Here is a 6,288-nt window from a genome sequence, read left to right on the forward strand (position 1 = left end):
GAAGTTCTAGTAACTTAGTGATGGTGTCTAGAGAATTCTGTCAATCACTATCTTATCTGGAAGATTAACTCCCACTTGATTCAAGCGATTGAAGTATCCAGACAATCTGAGCACATGCTCACTAGTTGAGCGATTCTCCTCCATCTTTTAGCTATAGAACTTGTTGGAGACTTCATATCTCTTAACTCGGGTATTTGCCGGAAATATTAACTTCAACTCCTGGAACATCTCATATGGTCCATGACGTTCAAAACGTCTTTGAAGTCCCGATTCTAAGCCGTTTAAGCATGGTGCACTAAACTATCAAGTAGTCATCCTTTTGAGCTAGCCAAACGTTCATAACGTCTGCATCTGCTCCTGCAATAGGTTTGTCACCTAGCGGTGCATCAAGGACATAATTCTTCTGTGCAGCAATGAGGATTAACCTCATATCACGGATCAAATCCGCAACATTGCTACTAACATTTTTCAACACAGTTTTCTCTAGGAACATATCAAAACATATGAAAGCAACAATGCAAGCTATTGATCTACAACATAATTTGCAAGATACTACCAGGAATAAGTTCATGATAAATTTAAGTTCAATTAATCATATTACTTAAGAACTCCCACTTAGACAGACATCCCTCTAATCCTCTAAGTGATCACGTGATCCAAATCAACTAAACCATGTCCGATCATCACGTGAGATGGAGTAGTTTTCAATGGTGAACATCACTATGTTGATCATATCTACTATATGATTCACGCTCGACCTTTCGGTCTCCGTGTTCCGAGGCCATATCTGTATATGCTAGGCTCGTCAAGTATAACCTGAGTATTCCACGTGTGCAACTGGCTTGCACCCGTTGTAGATGGACGTAGAGCTTATCACACCCGATCATCACGTGGTGTCTGGGCACGACGAACTTTGGCAACGGTGCATACTCAGGGAGAACACTTCTTGATAATTATTGAGAGATCATCTTAAAATGCTACCGTCAATCAAAGCAAGAATAAGATGTATAACAGATAAACATCATATGCAATCAAAATATGTGACATGATATGGCCATGATCATCTTGCGCCTTTGATCTCCATCTCCAAAGTATTGTCATGATCTCTATCGTCACCGGCACGACACCATGATCTTCATCATCTTGATCTATATCAATGTGTCATCACATGGTCGTCTCGCCAACTATTGCTCTTGCAACTATTGCTATCGCACAGCAATAAAGTAAAGCAATTATTTGGCACTTGCATCTTATGCAACAAAGAGACAACCATAGAGCTTCTGCCAGTCACCAATAACTTCAACAAAACATGATCATCTCATACAACAACTTATATCTCATCACGTTCTGACCATATCACATCACAACATGCCCTGCAAAAACAAGTTAGACGTCCTCTACTTTGTTGTTGCAAATTTTACGTGGCTGCTACGGGCTTAGCAAGAACCGTTCTTACCTACGCATCAAAACCACAACGATAGTTTGTCAAATAGACTCCGTTTTAACCTTCACAAGGACCGGGCGTAGCCACACTCGGTTCAACTAAAGTTGGAGAAACTGACACCCGCCAGCCACCTGTGTGCAAAGCACGTCGGTAGAACCAGTCTCGCGTAAGCGTACGCGTAATGTCGGTCCGGGCCGCTTCATCCAACAATACAGCTGAACCAAAGTATGACATGCTGGTAGGCAGTATGACTTATATCGTCCACAACTCACTTGTGTTCTACTCGTGCATATAACATCAACGCATAAAACCTAGGCTCGGATGCCACTGTTGGGGAACGTAGTAATTTCAAAAAAATTCCTACGCACATGCAAGATCATGGTGATGCATAGCAACGAGAGGGGAGAGTGTTGTCTACGTACCCTCGTAGACCGAAGCGGAAGCGTTGACGCAACGTAGAGGAAGTAGTCGTATGTCCTCCCGGTCCAACCGATCCAAGCACCGTTACTCCGGCACCTCCGAGTTCTGGACACACGTACAGCTCGATGACGCACCCCGATCTCCGATCCAGCAGAGGCGCGGGGAGGAGTTCCGTCAGCATGACGGCGTGGTGACGATCTTGATGTTCTCCTGTCGCAGGGCTTCGCCTAAGCACCGCTACAATATGACCGAGGTGTAATATCGTGGAGGGGGGGCACCGCACACGGCTAAGGAACGATCTCAATGATCAACTTGTGTGTCCTAGGGTGCCCCCTACCCCCGTATATATAGGAGGGAGGGAGGAGGAGGCCGGCCTAGGGAGGAGGCGCGCCATAGGGGAGTCCTACTCCCACCGGGAGTAGGATTCCCCCTTTCCTAGTCCAACCAGGGATCCTTCCATGTAGTAGGAGTAGGAGACTAGGAAAGGGAAGAGAGAAGGGAAGGAAGGAGGGGGTGCGGCCCCTCCCCTTAGCCCAATTCGGACTAGGGCAAGGGGGGGCGCGCGGCCTACCCTAGGCAGCCCCTCTCTCTTTCCCGCAGGGCCCAATAAGGCCCAATACTTCTCCCCGGCGAATTCCCGTAACTCTCCGGTACTCTGATAAATACCCGAATGACTCGGAACCTTTCCGAACTCCGAATATAGTCGTCCAATATATCGATCTTTACGTCTCGACCATTTCGAGACTCCTCGTCATGTCCCCGATCTCATCCGGGACTCCGAACTCCTTCGGTACATCAAAACTCATAAACTCATAATATAATTGTCATCGAAACCTTAAGCGTGCGGACCCTACGGTTCGAGAACAATGTAGACATGATCGAGACACGTCTCCGGTCAATAACCAATAGCGGGACCTGGATGCCCATATTGGTTCCTACATATTCTACGAAGATCTTTATCGGTCAGACCGCATAACAACATACGTTGTTCCCTTTGTCATCGGTATTATACTTGCCCGAGATTCGATCGTCGGTATCCAATACCTAGTTCAATCTCGTTACCGGCAAGTCTCTTTACTCGTTCCGTAATACATCATCTCGCAACTAACTCATTAGTTACAATGCTTGCAAGGCTTAAGTGATGTGCATTACCGAGAGGGCCCAGAGATACCTCTCCGACATTCGGAGTGACAAATCCTAATCTCAAAATACGCCAACCCAAGAAGTACCTTCGGAGACACCTGTAGAGCACCTTTATAATCACCCAGTTACGTTGTGATGTTTGGTAGTACCCAAAGTGTTCCTCCGGTAAACGGGAGTTGCATAATCTCAAAGTTACAGGAACATGTATAAGTCATGAAGAAAGCAATAGCAACATACTAAACGATCAAGTGCTAAGCTAACGGAATGGGTCAAGTCAATCACATCATTCTCCTAATGATGTGATCCCGTTAATCAAATGACAACTCTTTTGTCCATGGCTAGGAAACATAACCATCTCTGATAAACGAGCTAGTCAAGTAGAGGCATACTAGTGACACTATGTTTGTCTATGTATTCACACATGTATTATGTTTCCGGTTAATATAATTCTAGCATGAATAATAAACATTTATCATGAAATAAGGAACTAAATAATAACTTTATTATTGCCTCTAGGGCATATTTCCTTCAGTTGACCCACCATGCTTGTTATTTGGTGCCTTTTCCTCTTGGGTGTCGGAATCTTGGGCGTTAAAGGGGGGGTGCCTGAGCATCGTGACTCAGGGCTTCTACCGGCTCTCCAGCCCTCACCCTCTGGTCTTGTCCATGGTATCGCGACCTGGCAAGCCAGCGACGGCTGAGACCAGCTCGAGAGCTAGGACCCGAGGACGTAGAGTTTCGACATCTAACCCAGCTTGCGCGTTAAAGGGGGGGTGCCTGAGCATCGCGACTCAGGGCTCCTACCGGCTCTCCAGCCCTCACCCTCTGGTCTTGTCCATGGCATCGCGACCTGGCATGCCAGCGACGGCTGAGACCAGCTCGAGAGCCGGGACCCGAGGATGTAGAGTTTCGACATCTAACCCAGCTTGCGCGTTAAAGGGGGGGTGCCTGAGCATCGCGACTCAGGGCTCCTACCGGCTCTCCAGCCCTCACCCTCTGGTCTTGTCCATGGCACCACGACCTGGCATGCCAGCGACGGCTGAGACTAGCTCGAGAGCCGGGACCCAAGGACGTAGAGCATCGGCATCTGGCCAAATTTGCAGGAACACACTCCAAGATAAGGCCCAGAGCCAGGCGCAACCCGCCTTGAGGTAGGGCCCCGTGAGTCCCGCGCTGGCACACGGGTGCCCATATACACCTCGTCAAGCCCTACCGTGCCAGCCACGTGTCAGGGTGGGGCTGTATACGCCTCGGGGGCTCCTCCCAGAGGGGAGCCCCCTCCCACGCACCCGTGGAAGCACCATGCTTCGCGCTGGCTGACGACACTGCCGAGGAGCGGCTATGCCCATACACATACGGAAGCGCTATGCTCCGCGCTGGTGATAAACAACTGAGGGTGGCCCCCGGGCCGCATCAACCTCAGGGATCCCGGAGCTCAGTGTCTGGCCTCATCGCAACGCCTCCCCTCGGGAGTGCCGTGCGAAGGGGCTAGGCACGGGGGCTGCGCCTGGGTCACGCCCAGACGCACGCCACCTGGCCAGGCCCCCCCAGGCCTGGTTCGTCGCACGTCCCTCCCCGAGCGGAGCCAAGGTACAAAGGTCATTTGAGCGTCAAGGGGGACTCCTGAGCATCGCGACTCAGGAGCCTAACTGGTCACATAGCCCCTTACTCCTTAGTTCCGAAAGGCTAACGGCGGTTGAGGTATGCACGGGGCCGGGCTCTGCAGACGTAGAACGACATATCCACCCACATCTCACCTCCCTACTTGCTGTTCAAGCGCCAAGGGGGACTCCTGATCATCGCGACTCAGGAGCCTAACTTGTCACGTAGCCCCTCACTCCTTGGTCCCGTCCTGGTTTCCGGTCGGGGCTAATGGCGGCTGAGGTATGCGCGGGGCCGGGCTCTGCCGGCGTAGAACATAAGCAAGTAGGAAGGAATAGCACAAATTTCAGGGAATTCAAAAGCAAATATTACAGTCCATACTATTATCACGGTACCAAATGCAAGTTTTAACGCCTCCCCGAGGCATGGTACATGCGCAGGAATTAAAAGCAGGACAGGAGCCACGACGGAGTCACTTGCCGGCGGTGGAGCTGCGTGGAGCAGGTTCGCCTTGTGGAGCAGCAGGGCTGGTAGCGCTCCGCTTCGGCTTGGTGCTGAAGGCCCAGAACTTCCCCAGCAGGGCCTCCGCACGACCCTTCACGGCCTCAGTAGCGGCAGCGGCACGCTCGCCGCTCGCAGGCTCCAGCAGGCTGTCGAGGTCAATGTTGGGGTCACGAAGATAGATGCGGGTGAAGACCCGCGTCAGCGCTGCGGAAGACAAGACGCGTGCCTCGGCCTCGGCCGTAGGGCCAAGGCCAAGGGTGACATCTTCAAGGGCGCAAACCAGGAAGGGAAGCAGCTTGGCGGGGCCATCCTCCTCACCGGATAGCGGGCTCTCAAGGCCGCTATCATAAAGCGTCTTCAATGAAGTGCGAGCCTTCTCCTCCATATCCGCGAAGGCCACGCGATCCACGGCGAGAACCCGGGCCTTGCAGTCCAGGTCAACCTTCCTCGCCTCCAGCTCTTGCTCCAGCGCGCCTAGGCGGCCACGGCGCCTCTTGAGCTTGGCCTACAGGTCCTTGACGGCCGCCTCGCGAGCCTTCATGCTTTCCTCCTGCTCTCGGTGAAGGCGGGCCTCCTCGGCAAGCTGGTTCTGCAGGCCCTTCAGCTCGCTCTCTAGCTTCTCACAGAAACCTCGGACAGTAGCCATCTCCCCCAAGGCAGCATCGCGGGCAACCTTCGCCCCGAGGACGGCTTGCTTCTCCTCGTCGCAATCCGTCGAGGCCTGGACCAGCGCTGCCCGTATCGAAGCGTCGGAGTGAATCCAGCCAGAAGCTAGCTCCAAGCGCCCGGCCACTAGACGAGGGTCGGCGCCCAGAAGATCCTACCGTAGACGGTCCAGTTCGGCAGCGGCGCGATCTAGAATGGTAGTCGGAGAAGCAGCAGTCGGTGGAGTAGGAGGAGAAGACGGCAGCGTGACCACGGTATCCTGAGGCGGAACCAGCTGTGCCACGACGGCTATGGAGGTAGCGTCAGGCAAGGGTACCTCGGGAGTCGCCTGGGCCATGGGGGCTGAGCTCGCCCCAGCAGGCTCAGCCTGGCCTCGCGAGGACGCTCGGGCAGGAGAGGCCCGTGCGTTGTAGTTGCCTCCTTTCTCGGGCAAAGGCGCTACCGCGGATGGGACCTCAGGAGCCCCCTTCGACTTCTTTGCCGCGGGCGCTAGCCTAGCCGGGAGACAC

The sequence above is a fragment of the Triticum dicoccoides genome, chromosome 3B (assembly GCF_002162155.2).
Source record: "Triticum dicoccoides isolate Atlit2015 ecotype Zavitan chromosome 3B, WEW_v2.0, whole genome shotgun sequence".
NCBI lineage: Eukaryota > Viridiplantae > Streptophyta > Magnoliopsida > Poales > Poaceae > Triticum > Triticum dicoccoides.